The 16,241-nt window shown below is 42.6% G+C and overlaps 1 protein-coding gene across 4 annotated transcripts in view; it reads right to left on the bottom strand.

The window, feature by feature from the left end:
* Window positions 1-16,241, bottom strand: part of SOX6 (SRY-box transcription factor 6) — a 2,230,635-nt gene that overhangs the window by 1,772,073 nt on the left and 442,321 nt on the right. For all 4 annotated transcript variants that reach the window (XM_044082775.1, XM_044082774.1, XM_044082776.1 and 1 more), the window contains exon 2: window positions 16,147-16,218. The gene's annotated coding sequence lies outside the window, so the exon portion shown is untranslated. The remainder of the gene's footprint in view (window positions 1-16,146; window positions 16,219-16,241) is intronic.

Genomic DNA, 16,241 nt, shown 5'->3' with positions numbered 1-16,241 from the left:
CCAATGCTCTAGAATCTCTGTCAGAGGGGACTGGATTTTTTGCAATGGAAGCCTTAACCCCTTTGGGACCCTGGGAAATGGTTTCTGGGTCAGCAGAAGGGTTTTTATAAAGAAACTTGTGAGAGTCAGGGACTCTATAATACCTATCTGGCTTGGCTGGAGCAGGGGGCAAAGAATCAGGAGATAAGCTGGATTCAGAGAGCACATCATCCACAATATCTAACACAGGCAGAATAGCAAGGGGCCTGTGCTGAGGCAATAAAAGGAAGTCCCTGAGCCTTTTCTTGGATTCTGAACAATCCTGACTTTCCCAATGGAAATGCTCCCTCATGGAATGTAAAGTTTCCCCAAAAGAGTAATCCTCAGGAGGAGAGGCTGAAGGGATAGATTCTTCAGCATCAGAGTCCTCATAGGGAGGTAGAGAGTATCCCCTGGTCTGAAGAGGAATCACAGGAAATGGAAACCTGATCAGAGGAATCATAGTCTGTATCCTGCCTAGGCCTTTTGTCAGGAGGGGAATGGGAACCCCTGATTAGAGTAATGAGGTCTTCGGCCATTTTGAGCATCTGTTTCTTAGGCATGGAGGACTGTCCTGGAGAATGCTGTACTTGCTTCTTTGTCTTTAATGGTGTTTTTGTCTTGGCTGTTGCTTTAATGGTAAGTTGTGAATGTCTGAAAACACCCTCAGAAGCCGATGCCTGCTCAGTGGCTCCGGACCCATCTGAGGGATTAGTTTCCGTAGGCCCAATACCTTGAGTTTCCAGAGGCCTAGTTGTCTCCACGTGGGAGTCGGAGGTGGCCTGTGGCTCTGAGGTAGTGGGTGTCAGGGGCTGCGAAAGTGCCTCACTGAGAACCGGTGAACTGGCGACTGGCCTAGAAGAGGCTTCGTCGTCAGTTTTGGACCTCGGATGCTTGTCTTTATCCTTGTCTTTCATTTTTTATGAATTGCGGTCATCGGTTGTTCCGACGGCATTATATAATTGAACCTTCAGCCAAAGTAGTGCAAAGCAAAATCAAAACGTTGTTTTATAGTGCGTTTGTTAAATCTAGCACAAAACCAACAACTAGTGACATCGTGATCAGGGCCTAGGCATGGAATACAGTAAGAGTGGAAGTCCTTATGAGGTATTTGCTTCCCATAAGAAATACAATTATTAACTTTTTCTGACATCAGTCTGAGGCAAAAAAAAAGTTTCCCCAATGGGGTACTTAGCTTTATTGAAGACTTCGGATCTGAAATTCGACTTAGAAAATCTCAGGAGTCGGCCGATCGGCACTTGCGAACTGCTTTTGCTTTCAGCACCACATGGCAAGAAAGACTGAAGAAAATGGCGTTGGATGCATCTTATATACCCCTGGCGCACTGACATCAGGGAAGAGGCGACAGCAACCAATACCGGACCAAGACTTTGGAACTCTGGCCAACTGCGGGACCGCCTAATGGCAGGATAACCCAAGTGTAATGACTGCAGCAGTGTAACACGATGAACATCTTCTGTTTCAGGCACCATGTGGCAAGAAAGACTGATGTAATGGTGTCGGCTGCATGTTTTATACCCCTGATGACCTGACGTCATGGAAGAAGGGACAGCAACCGACGCAGGACCCAAGACTTTGTTAATCAGGCTGACTGAGGACAACCTGCCAGCAGATTACCCAAATGTAATGACTGCAATAGTGAAACACAAAGAACATCGGGTAGGAGCTGGTGCCCCCTTGTTTGTTGATGTACCAGACCACTGACATGTTGTCTGATTGGATCGCAACAGTCCCTGATGGAAGAATGGAGTGAAATGCTTGCAATGCTAAAAGCACCGCCCTCAGTTCCAGGACATTGATATGCAAAAGGGCCTCTGTCTCCGAACAGGTGCCTTGGACGGAGTTTCCCTGACATAGCCCCACAACCACCCTATCAGGGAGGTGTCAATGATCACCGTGGCTATCGGTTGATGGTGGGCTGAAAGGGCGAGACCATTGCTGGGGATTTTGAGACGTCCACCAGAGTAAATCTTGCTTGCATCTCTGAGTTACACTTATTTGAAAAGACAAAGGATGTTGTAGAGGGTACCACTGAGTGAGAAGTAGCCACAAAGTCTCATGTAAAATCTGGCTAGGGGAACAATGGTAATCAAAGCTGCCATTGACCCCAATAGCTGAAGAGCAGATTGATCTGGGGATTTGTGGTGACAGAGCAGCGGTTGAACTTGTTGTCTTATTCTCTGAAGTCTGTGTTTTGGAAGGGAGGCTGTGCAATTTCTCGTGTCCAACAGTAATCCTAAGAATTCCAAAGACTGAGTTGGTGTTGTGTTGGATTTCTCCCAGTTTATAGTGATTCCCAGGCTTCAAGCTGTTAAGAGAGTATACTGCAGGGCTTCTTCCAGTTGACGCTTGGTGGGGGCGGTAAGGAGCCAGTCGTCTAGATATGGAAACGCCTGGAATCCTTGAAGTCGCAAGCGAGCGATAACCACTGCCATGCATTTTGTGAGCACTCTGGGGGCTGTAGAGAGACCGAAGGGCAGGGCTTGAAACTGGTAGTGACTGGCTCCTATATGAAAGTGGAAGTATCTTCTTGAGCATTTGTCCATTTTTATGTGGTAATATGCATCTTGAAGATCCACAGAGCACATTCAATCGTCTTCTTCCAGAAGCGGAAGGATAGACTGAACCGTGACCATTCGGAATTTCTCTGTTTTTACAAATTTGTTTAGTATACTGAGATCCAGAATTGGTCTCCAGTCCCCTGTTTTTTTTGGCACTAAAAAGAACCTTGAGTAAAATCCGGATCCTATCTGTTCTGGGGGGACCGTCTGGATGACTCTTTTTTGTAGCAGCTTTTTGATTTTGTGTGCAGCTGTTTTCCTTTGACTGGGTGGGACGTTGGGTAACACTCCTGAGACTGGGCAAAGATGGAAGGAGATGTGATAGTCTCTGCATATAATCTGTTGTACCCAGGAGTCAGTTGTTATGTTTTGCCAGGCAGCAGGGTATAAGGAGAAACAATCCCCGACTGCTTCCAGAGGTGGAGCAGTCGGGCAACACTTCAGGAGCGCTGATAGGGTTGGCCAGAGAAAGAATCTCTAGAACCCCAGTTTCACAGACCTCCCCTGCCCTGAAAGAGGCATCTTCCATTGGAGTTTCCCCCTCTGCCTCTAGGGGAAAATTCAACAGGTGCATCCCGGAAAGAACCCTGTGATTTCTTGTGCCAGATCTTTCCACTCCTCTGATTTCTACAGTAGAATCGCTGAGGGGTGGAGTGTCTGACACCGATGGCAGACAAGATCCTGCCATCTTGTTCGCACCATGCCAGCGTATCCTTGACTTTAGGGTCAAACAAAGAAGTGGCCTCTATAGGGGCATTCATGAAAGAAGTGTTAAAAGAGTCCACAAAGTCACAAAGGTGCATCTAAGCATGTCGTCTGGTGACAATGCCTGTGCCAGCCACTTTAGATGCCCTTTCCATTGCGTGAGAAATAAGACCCATATAAGAGTTGGAAATGGACTCTAGGGTGGCTATTTGAGAAGCCACATTATCATGGACTTCATCAGAAACATCTCCTGCCAAGGTTTCAGAGAGCTGGTTGATAAGATCTCGCTGAAGTCTGGTAAAATGTGCCAAATAATTCAAAGACCTTACGGTGAAAGTCAGTGAAGCAAACACATGCTTCCCTAGTCTGTCAATCACCCGGGACTCCTTGTTGGGCAGATGGACAGTTTGGCTCTCTTCTGCCAAATCCTTGTTAGTAGCAGCTGCCACCACCATAGCATCTACTGGGAGACCATGTGAACAGTGGGAGTGCTTGGCGGGGGGAGATAATATTTTATCTGGCCTCTTAGGTATTGCTTCCATGGTATCAGGAGCCTTTCATACACGCTGCATAATGAGCTGGATGAGCTCATCAGCAGGCGGGGTGACCCAGGAGGTAGGGAGCCAGGCACAAAAAGCCTGCAGGAATACGGACTCCTCAGAGGAAGGATTAGAGGGCTTCCAATCACCCCTCTGTCTAAGGATCTCGAGGATGTCACCAAAAGACACCTCATCAGAGGGTGTAGAGGGTGACAGTGGGGACCCTTCCCCATCATCAAAATCCATATCTTCAGTCAATGACTCCTCAGTGGAGCCTATGTGCTTCCTCTTACATGATGCTTTGCGGACTGCTTAATCAGTGGGATATTCTGGGGAAGACTGCAAAGAGGGGGTCACCTGAGGAGGAGAGACCTGAGGCTCTTGTGCCCAGTGTCCGGGAGTTGAAACTTGTGGCAGCTGTGGCACAGAGGGGGGAGATGACTCTGACAAATGAGCTTTGCCAGCGGAGGCAAGCACCCGCTCCATGGGCTGGAAGGATGGCCCACCCAAGGAGGGATGGGAGCCTGGAACCGAGCATGACAACCTCGGAGTTGGGGTCACACCCGACCCCGACGAGCCCGCCCCCAGACCAAGAGTCTCAAGAGGACCATGAACCGTAAGAGAGAGAGCATCCCTGGAAGGTGCCATAGAAAAAAATCAGTGTGGAGCCAGGAATGCCCTTCCCAATGGCACAGCCACTGGCCTGAGAAGATCCTGATGCCCAGTATACCGAAGGCCACAAGGACGACTCTGGTTCCAAACTGAGATCCACTATTGAAGTCGGAGGGAGGGATGCTGCTGTTGGAGTAATAGGCTCCGCGACTTGAGTGGAAGTCGAAGGAGGAGTATATGTTGGGGTTTGAGGCAAAATACGCTCACCTGAATGAGGGAATGTGGACTTCAATGGTTGATAAAGACCTCTGGCCACAAACAACTGATCAACAAGCCGCAACACATCCTGCTCAGAAAGACTCTTGGTTGACCTCATAGAGAAGGCTGATGGTGATTCTGGCCTTTCCAGGAAAGGACTACACTGACTGCTTGCAAAAGGAGCCAATGAAGGGGAATATTTGGTCCTTGCTAACTCAATAGGTGCAGAATTTGGAGCCGAGGAAGTCTGCACTGAAGAAAACGATGTGGAAAAAGTCTGCGCCGAAGATGTCAGCACCATGGTAGTTGAAGGTGCCTGCACCGTAAAGGCAAAGGTCTGCCCCGAAGGGTACAGTGCAGTAGTGGAAAGTGTCTACACCAGCAATAAGGATGATGCTGAGAAGGACTACACCAAAGTACATGTCGGTGCCAAAAAAGTCTGTGCTGTGGAGTACAGAAGAGTCATACTTGGAGCCGAAGGTGACTGTACCACTAGTGCCGAAGGGGACTGAATCTGTATTGACGCTGCCATTAGGGGTTGCAACAGAACTGTCAGAACCATAGTTGTCTGCACTGGGAACTCCGGTGCCAATATCAATAAGGGAGTCATGGCTGTAGTCAGGATCATTTGGGGCGGTGCCAAACCTGGAGCCAACAGGGTCACAGGTGGCAGCGCCGGAGTAGTAATCAATTTCACCTTCTTGTGAGTCAACTCCCTACAATCTCCAGAGGGAGAAGAAGGGAGTGACTTCGATGAAGAAGATGAACAACGCCTCTTGTGGGGTTTAACAGGAGGGGGGAGCCCTCCAACCCAGAAATAGCCTCAGAGAAAGGAGACTTGAGGAGACCTTTCAAAATTAACTTATTCTTCCTCTCGTTGAGAGTCCTGGTAGAGAAGTTCTTACAGATCCCACACGGAGGATCTACAGTCAAGTGGGAGACATTAAGGCAGTAGACACATAAGTCATGGCCATTGGAAAGCGGTAACTTACGGCCGCGATCCTTACATTGCTTGAAACCAATGCAACTTTTCTTATCCGACATAGCTGTTTTGGAGAAGAAGCACAGTAGCAAAAGGAAGAATAACGGCTACCCAACAAAAGGGTAAAAGAGAAAAGGATTACCAATGATGGTAATGGAGAATTACCACAAGGTAAGAAAAGAGGGCAATAAAGGGAAAAGACTAAAGGGAGAGAGTCTAAAGTGTGCAATAGAGTAGGAAAATATTAGAATAAACTTTTGAGAAAATTTTAGAGTAATAACAATATATATAAACTGTCAAAAAATTTGACACTTAGCTGAGAGAGTGGCTTGACACAGCTGTTCAGCAACATGGCAAACAAGATCTGAGGTAACAGGGAGCACAGCATTCTGGGCAGGACCTTAGCCCGAGAGTTTTTGGCTGACGCGAGCTTGATATTAGCCGGCTCTGTTTCGAAGCTGGCCGATAACCCATCATTAAGGCATGAATGAAGTTTAACAATATCACATGGTAACTTTTCCCCAAGAAAAAATTTCTAGTAATTGCTTTTTGGGCAGCCACCAGAATTAAGCTTAACAAGGCCCTACTATGTGTACACATTTCAGATCCTGTATCCCAGCTCAAAAAAAGCCCATCCAGTATTTTGTCTGAAGTCAAGACAAAATCACATGCACAATGACCATTCTGAACAGTCTTTGCTACATAACTGTTTAGCTTGATGAAGTCCAAAACTGACATGATATCTTTGTTTTTCTTTGGAATCAAAAAGAAACTTGAATAGTATATTGACCCTATATGATCTAGTGGAACCTCCTGGATCATTATTATTCCTAGAAGAGAAAGAATTTGTCTTTTGGCGGATTTTTGCTGATGGGGTGGAAGGTACACTGTAATAGCTATAGGTGATCGCTGCATTCATGGTTGAGCAGCTTAACAGGGAGAATTTAATGATGAGGTGAGTTTCACCAAAATCTATTGCATTGTGCAAGCCAGTGGAGTGCTTTTCATGGGTTTCCCCCTGTTATTCTCTATGGTGCAAGAATAAAGTTGGTAATTTTAGTGAGTGTGGGAGGACTTTCTCCCTAAATAGAATATGCTTTGTGTTTTTTAGGTTTTCCAGCTCACAGTTTTTGGTATTTAATTGTCAATAAACGGTGAACCGAAAAAATGATCATAAATGTCTTGTAAGTTAGCCAAAGTACAGATGCCCTGGATCATCTTATCCACACCCCCACCAGGGGCAACAATATCCTAGACCTAGTCATTACCAACATGAGTGACTGGTGTTCCACACCTGAAGTCAACTCCTCGTTGGTCAGATCCAACCATAAGTTAATCACCCTAGATATCCACATCCCGCCCAACCCTCCATTAAGGAAACCACGGTAAATAAATTCTCCAAAGCCAACTTCATGCTTCTTAAGACAGAAGTGGTGAACTTCATGACACCCATACAGATGGACAATACAGTTATGACTGCTGAATCCTACACAAATGCACTCTATAAGCACTTACACGAGTGCATGGATCGTGCTATCCCAAACAGAACCAAGATGCTATCCTCCAAAAAAAGGAAGCCAATCTGGTGATCCCCTGCCATAAACAAACTCTACAACAAAAGGAAGAAACTGTTACAAAAGAGAGTAAAATCCCATGAGTGGAGGAGCTCCCTAGTCAGCCTCAGTAAGAAGTTGAGATCCCTTATAAGATCCTCCAAAGCTAACTACGAAAACAGGATCACCACTGATTCTAAGGACAACCACAAAGCATTCTATAGCTATGTCAAGAATCTCAATGGCAACACACAGATCTGCTCTGAGTTACAGCACAATGGCACAAACAGAACCAACTGATATTGCCAACATCCTGGCAGATAGGTTCAGTGCTAACTTTACCCCCCTCTCACCCCCTAAAGGGCCCATATCTATACAGGAAGAATGCAGAGCCCCTGTAATCACAACTACACAGGTAAAAGCAGCACTCTCTAAAACCAAAAATACAGCATCCATGGGACTGGACAACATCCCAGGCTGCGTTTTACATGAACTTCAGAATGAACTGGCTCCCCACCTAAGCACCATGTTCAATGTTTGTGCCCAGTGAATGGCACACAGCAACAGTTATCCCACTTCACAAAGGGGGAGCCATCAGTGATCCTGGGAACTATCGCCCTATTAGCCTGACGAGCTTGGTCTGCAAGGCCATGGAATGTATCATCATGGAATTCTAAACAAAGACATTGGTAACCTCCAAACTCTGGACCCACCCAGTTCGGGTTTGTGAAAGGCAGATCATGCCTCCTGAACCTGGTCGACTTCTTTGAGGCAGTCACCAAAGCCGTAGATGAGGGTAAGGTGGTTCACACAGCCTATCTTGACCTCGCAAAGGCTTTCAAGACCATCCCCCATTCTGAAATTATAGCTAAACTCACTAAACTAGGTATAAATCCCTATGTCACAAGATGGGTTGCCAACTGGCTCACTGACAGAACCCACACTGTAAAAGCTGCAGACTCCAAATCTGACTTCAAACCAGTGACAAGTGGAGTACTACAGGGTTCAGTCCTGGGACCTCTCCTGTTTGGTATCTACTTCTCTGAAGTACAGGCTAACATAGAAGGCCTCTGGCTAATGAAGTTCGCAAATGACTGCAAACTAGGAGCTACAGTCGAATCCCCAAATGATGTGGACATCCTACAGAAGGGCCTCACTGAGACAGATGCCTGGTGTCAGAGCCATGGCCTCAAGCTCAATGACAAAAAGTGCACTGTTATCCCCTTTGGTAAAAACTCTGTACCCATGAACTACCACATAGGCAGCAGTCTTTTTAATGCTGAATGTGTGATAAGAGACCTTGGGACACAGGTGGACAGTAGCCTCTCCTTTGATAATCACATTGCCACAGTAGTCAGGAAATCCTTCTACGTGGCACACCTCATCACAAAGGGGTGCTCATCCAGGAAAAAATAAGTCATTGTTCCCCTCTACTCGACACTCATGAGACCCATTATAGAGTACAACGCCCCTTTTGGAATGTAACTCACAAGACATCTGCTGCAGCTGGAAAGGCCACAGAAGTACCTCACAAAAAGGATTTCTGGCCTTCTCTACTCTGAGGTGATCTCTGCCTAACATATAAAGCTATGTCAAACCCAGAACTGTTGGACATGCTACACCTAAAGAAATCCCATTCCCTCCGAGCTACATGCTCTAAGGACCTAAACCTTGTTACCACTATAAACAGCACATGCTGCAGGGATAGATTCCTGCCCCAGAGACTTCCCATACTCTGGAACAAGCTACCCATCTATGTCAAGCAAAGTTCCTCATTAACACTCTTCAAGAAAAATCTTGATGAGTGGATGGGAAGTAGGAAATACACCCCAGGGATCACGTCTGTGGCTCTGCTCAACAGGGGCACAGAAAATTAACTTTCTTGGATTGGCATAAGCCAGGGAACTTTGTTGGCCAGGCTTACTTAGGCCCTTGGGCCAATAGCCTAGTACCTACCTATGAACCTATATGTAAGTAAACTTACCATAACAGTATGATAATCTAGTAGGTCACTGTTGCAGTATTTTAAGTTTTTTGGGTCCTAACCCCTGTAACCATCCAGCTTTCAAAGCTTTGTGTGCCTTCCATGCAATCTAATAGCCAGGGGTGCTCCATATAAAGTCAGACTGACAATTTTTTCAGAGCCTTTTTTGCAAAGAAACAATAGAAACAAGAGCCCTGAAAGCCTAATGCTAGGAAAAAAAAACAACAGTAAACAATACATACAAATGTATATAAATCCATAACTTAACAATACACAAGGAAAAAACAAACAAAATAATGGGGCTGGACAGATGGGTGGCTACTATAACAGTGATTTATTAGACCATCTACAATTATGGTCATTTTACTTACACAACTGTATTATGTTCGACATTTAGATCACGCCTCTACAGGTAACCTTTACACATACTGTCAATGAAGCTATAGAAAACAGCAAATTAATCTCCTCCTTATTTCTAGACTTGTCTAAAGCCTTCAACACACTTTGTCAGAGCAAATGTCTGTTTCAAATGTCCTCAATAGGTCTACCTCTGACCACCCTTCTATGATTTAAAAGGTACTTGTCCAATAGGTAACAGTCACGCCACCCTCTCTCCATACCTCCCAGTCAATACCAGTGTACCATGAGGCTCTGTCATTGGTCCCCTCCTCTTTAGTATTCTCACCAATACCCTACACACACCCACACAACAGCTCTCCTTAGAGGAATACACACATGACTCTACACTCATTTGCACATCAAACAACCTGGCACAACTCCAAAAAATTTCTCAGGAAGCTTTAACAGCCATTGAAACATGGCAGGACAGGCCTTTGGTTTAAATGGTGCCCTAGGCAAAAGGGCTCCACATCAACCCCCCCCCCCCCCCAAACAACACCCAGTGCCCCCATCCTGGTCTACCAACACCATCTAGATTACTTTTTTCTTTGGTTTTCTCACAGTTTGTCTGATTCTTTAGTTTTTCCTGTATTCATTCAACAAATTTTAAAGAAACCATTTCTTTACTACAAAGAATAGCAAATAAATATCGGAAAAGTGCCCCTGCTAGACCACGGCCCTAGGGGGCTGCCTAGTTGGCATATGGCTAAGGCCGACTATGAAACATGGCTTTATAACTCCCAACACATGCTCAACCCACCCCAAAAAAAAAACTATTAGTCCCCCCCCAGATCCCATTCCTATGGGAAAAAAACACACTTCTCATAGCAAATTACTAGGAGAATAGTGGATGATAATCTTAAATTTGGCCTGCATAAACAACATCACATTTAAAAAATCAACAAAAACTAGGGATGCTTTATGCAGTTGAAAATGTTCACAACAATGCAATTAAAACTGCAGTTACCACTACTTACCTCCTCCCCTAACTATTTTATGGTGCTCACATCCTTACTACCATCCAGGTATCACAAAAAAGCAAAACTTGAGCAATGCTATAATAAAGTAGCTAAATCTATAGCAAATATCCATTTCAGAACCCAACACTGTATAGCAAAAGAAAAATCTAAATTGGTTAGAACTTCCCCATTAACAAACATATACACAGCTTCTTACCACCTATACAGTTATCAAACATCCACTGCTTGTCCAGCACTAAATACATTCTACACAACTATGTTCCCATTCGCTCATTATGATCCAACTGCTAAAAATTTCTCACTGACTACAAACCTATCACATTTGCTGGGCATGTTCTTAACATACCATGTTGCTAAGGTCTGGAATTCCTTATCTATATCCATCAGGATAATGCCCTCCCTCTAGTTCTTTAAAACCACCCTGAATTACTTCCTAGCCAAAATCTGGCTCTGTTCTTGCTCAACCCCAGGATAACTTATATCTCTAAATATAACAGGCCTAAAGCAGATGCCCAACACTGACAGCCTTAAAAAACTCCAGATATACTCTGTCGCATATTGTCTACTCAGAGGCGATCTCTGCTTAAAATACAAGGCCATGTCAAACCCAGAGCTGGTGGACATGCTACACTTAAAGAAATCCTAATCCCTCAGATCCACACACTCCAGGGATCTAAACCTTGTCATCACAATAAACAAAACATGCTGGAGGGATAGGTTCCTGACCCAGAGACTCCCCAGACTCTGGAAAAGACTGCCCATACATGTCAAGCCGAGCGCCTCTTTGGCCCTCTTCAAAAGGAACCTTGATGATTGGATGGGAGAAAGGAAATTCACCCTGAGGATCACGTCAGTCACCCTTGCTAGACAGGGGTCCAGGGAAGTAAATAGTGTGGGAAGAAATAGCCAGGGAATTGTTATGGCTAGGCTTGTATAGGCCCTAGGGCCGATAGCCTAGTACCAATCTATGAACCTATGAACAAGTACTTATCCAGATCTTACACCTGCTTATTCTCCCTGCTTCATCACTTCCTAACATCAGTTAATTTTTCCTCCTTCACTCTATCTAAATATGCCATAACTCTGTTTTCTTGTCATAGTTCATATTGCAATTCCTACTTGTATTATACTAGCTTACATTTAATTTCTCAAACTGGCTAAATTTCTCTAAATATTAAATAACTGTCATACAAGTTATAGCTATTTTAATCATTGCTGTCACATTATGTCTAATTCGGTATAATTATTTAAACTTTAGATGTTTTGTATTATTTTTGAAGATTGTCCAAATCAAAGGCTAAAAAGATCACATTGACAAACCATTTAGTAAAAACTGCAAGAAAACTCAGCCAGAGTTTTCACAGTGTGATACCTGAAACGTGCTGTAATGGAGGCCAGTGGGATTTATGTAATTGAACCCTTAAGGACAAAGAGTGTCTCAGCTATATGACCTCTGAATGTCCATGATTTTTTTACTTTTAAAGTCTTTATGGTTATATTCAAGCTAATAAAGCCATACTCCACTAGCTGTGGACATGCATGTTTTGGCCTTTTTATTGACCTCATCGGCACAGCATAACTGGATAGTTTGGCTACACTTCAGGGGTTTGGCTCTGGAATACTTCTCCTTTCTCCAGGAAGTCACTGATGAAGTCAAAGCCATTGTGAAATGGGCCCTAATTTTGGCTTGAAGTGGTTTATTATGGTAAATATAACAAAAGACAAAAACAAATATATCAAACTTTCTGTGTTACTTCAACAAATAACACACAGATAGAAACTGTATCCAACACAAAATTACTAGCGGTCACTGTTGATAATAACTTAAAATTCAGCCTGCACATCCCAAGCCATCGGAAAAACACACCAAAAACTTGGTTTCCTATATTGATCTAAAACTTTTCTCACCGACTCCTCTAGAAAAACTCTGGCACCTTCTTATCTCTTCTTTCACTACCATGTGTTTTACCCATTTTACCAGCTTACATACAACTCTAAATAATAAACTCGAGGTCTGCTATAACAAAATAACTAAGTTTGCAGTCAACCTACCATACCATAATCACCACTGCCAAGCACTGAAACAAGTAAACTGGTTAGAATTACCAAATTACCTAAACTACTGCCAACTAGTGATCACCCACAACATTATACACAAGCCTGAAAACTGTCCCTCTCTTCAGCACACACTACAGAAATATACATCTCCTAGACAACTATGCTCTAGCAATAAAGTATTCCTACCTTCCACTGTCAAACAACACCACAGGTGATGCTCTTTACTTCCATTGCCAAACTAAGAAACAACATCCATCTATCACTTAAGCTGAATAACACCCTCTCAAGCTTCATGTACAACTTAAAACAACAACTAAACTCCTATTGGTTATGTTCCTGCTACTACCCTGATGAAGCCACACTTTCTTCGCTAGCACACCTTTGCCCTGTCCTCCTCCATCAGACCTATTTACTCACATCACCTCCTTAACCTTACACTGCTTCACCACAGCTCAGTTTCCTCTCTCACAGCAGTACTCCCCTGTCTCACATCACCATCTCTATCTCATCTCCTTTCCACTTCTCTCGCCATTTCTCTTATCTTTACATCCACTTCCTTCATCTCATGTCCCCATCTCTATTATCAAAACTTGAACTGCCTTATCCTTTCATCCCATCAACATACCACACCAATCTTTGCTAACACTGCCTCTAATCTCTTATCCACGTTTTTTTTTTTTTTTTTGCTTTTCTAAACCTCCACAACATCTCTACCCCTTATATATTCTTCCTTAACCCCATAGCAGCACCTCTGCTGCATACTTTTTTAAGACTTCTCTACACCTACATTCTCAGTCTATTCCATTATTATACCCATTTCTCCTTAACTAATTATCATACTATTCCAGATTTTCCTACATGCCTAAACATTGCAGTAAAACCCTAACTATGTATATACTACACTGTATTCACCACAAATGTTTGCATATTATATTGTTTAAACTAAGTAAAATGTTTGTATATTATATTGTTTAAATTATGCAACCAAGTGTATTTTCTGGAGCTTTTCCCCCTGGGCCTCTGCTGAAAATGGGAATTGCTGCTCAGATGGACTCTACTGGTAAACAAAGGCAATAAATAAATAGATAAATAAAATAAATAAAAAACATGCAATAGCATGAGGCAACCATCTGAAAATTGTCTGCTTTTCCACCAGCTGTTACCTTCAAAACAGAAAAACAGCTGATCATCTTTCCTGAAGGCATGCATTTTGTCTAGGTAGTATCTGAGCTACCCGTGAACACCTAGAGTTTGTAGATTCTCTTCTCCTTTGTTCTTGTGTTCAGAGGAGAAAAAGGCAAGGAAATTAATATTTAAAAAAAACAAAACAAAACAAAAAAAAAACAAATGGGGTATAAGAACACATGTACAAAAATTCAAAAATGTACATGTACAAAAACTCAAAACTGTTAATCCACCAAGGTATGGCTAAGGACTATTTTTTTAACACTTTTGTTCTTTAACTTAAAAATCAGAATGTCATCAGAAATTACACTCAGGACTCAACAACCATTTTAAAAAGGAGCCTAAAAATCATGTGACTTGATGTAACCAATCATTGTGTGATCATGTCATTGTAATTAAGCAGGTGAACACCTAAACTAAATCTTTAAAGAAACACTAAATATGAGCCAAAATTAAAAACACTTGGTGAAAAACAACACTAAACAATACCTAAAAACGCTTGTATACTTAACAAAAGTTTTTTACTTGTAAAAAACATTTAATATTGATTGCCTCACTTAATCCAGGAGCTCGAGCTGCTCTTAACCTGATTTGCGAAGCAGAGTCACGGCACTCCAGCCTTGTTTTGTAGTCATCAGTACAATTGTCTGCACTAACTGAATCAAGAACAAAGAATGAAAATGTCTTAAAGTTTGTGCAGACTGCAGCATGCTTAACAAGAGCATTGTTAGGATCTTTCTTCTTTACTGCCAGTGTATGCTTGTAAACTGTCTAGATAAACATCTGACAGTTTTGCCAGTATAGAAACAAGAGCAAGATTCACAGGAAGCTAGTTAAACAACATACATGGATTTACAATCAAATATGTCAGTTGCTCAAATGTTCATATACCAAGACTTCAAATGAAACGAAAAGGTATTGCCTTGGTAGATTAATGTTTTTGAGCTTTTGTAAGGAAAATTAATATTCTGACTCAAGGTAAACTCTGAGACCACTTTAGGCATAAAAGAAGGTTCAGTTCTCAAAAATACCCTGTCTTTGTGAAAAACGAGATAGGTTTGATTCACCATAAGTCCTTGTAACCCAGATACTCTCCTAGCAGAAGTCAGACTAATGAGTAAAACAAGCATCCATGTTAAGGACCTCAAATCGGCCTGATAAGCTGGTTCAAACAGAAAAAGGAGTAAAGCTTTTCAAGTACAAAGTTAAGATCCCAAGAAAAAGCCAACTGGTCCCTAAGTGGACATATATGCAACACACATTTCAAAAACTGTTTAAAATGAGAATTACTGGATAGGGGATCTGAGGACAAACAAGTAGAAATAAATAGCAAAAGAGTTTTGATAGAAGAGAAATTGAGAAATTGGGCACTCCTGGTAATTCTTAGCATATGGTCACTGCTCCTCTATGCTGAAAGGAGTCATTTGACTTGGTTTGTGAATTTCATGAGGATGTCCATTGGGTGCATCTTCTTTGTGTGTGTGTGTGTGTGTGTGTGTGTGTGTGTGTGTGTGTGTGTGTGTGTGTGTGTGTGTGTGTGTGTGTATGTCTTTTGTCCAGAGTAAAGCACTGATGTACATGGACATTTTACAGACTCAGCCAAGGAGTACTGTTTCATTAAGGACTGCCCTAAAAATTGTGGGGATCAACCTCTGCATTACAAGAAGCAACTCATCAACAGCTCGCCGTTAATCCTCTGTGCTAACAACCAGTCACACAGAATGACTTGAATTCTGTTTTTGTGGATAGTGAAGTCTCATCTATCATACTCAGTTTACTGACACTGAAACTCTCACCAAGGTTAAGTGGTTCATGAACACAGAAGGATAGGTGGTAACACAGTTCATAACAATATAACAAGAATTTCTAATTTCCAAAGACGTGGAATTCTTACACATTCCAAATAAGCAATATTTAAAAGGAATTAAGCTTGTTTGGATCACCTAATCTGTTCTAGTGCAATATGTTGGAATCACGCATTATTATTTGTGCTGTACCTGATACCTTCATATTTTTCAATATTTCCTGATCTCTAGAATTTCCCATTCAAAGAAACAGCTATGGAAAGGCTAGTGGAAATACATGTCCATAAAATTTAAGTTCAAATGCATTTGTATACCTAAACACACAGGTTGATTAACCAAGATAATCACTTTGGGAATTCTTTCATTACCTTCTGGAACATCTGCATAATTATGTAAAAATCCACACTTTTCTAGCAGGCAATATTATGGTAAATCACAGCATATACTGAAAACTACTAGTGAATAAAATATCATTGCTTTACTTACAAATACACAAGGTATTCCACCCCAGCTCACAAGGATTATTGGCTATTTTGTTTCTGACTTCATCAAATAAACCTAAAAATAGCAAACAAATGAAA

The sequence above is a fragment of the Protopterus annectens genome, chromosome 9.part0 (genome assembly GCF_019279795.1).
Source record: "Protopterus annectens isolate FY-2018-M chromosome 9.part0, PAN1.0, whole genome shotgun sequence".
Lineage (NCBI taxonomy): Eukaryota > Metazoa > Chordata > Ceratodontiformes > Protopteridae > Protopterus > Protopterus annectens.
The sequence above is the reverse complement of the archived record's forward strand: the minus strand, read 5'-3'. Positions and strand labels throughout refer to the sequence as shown.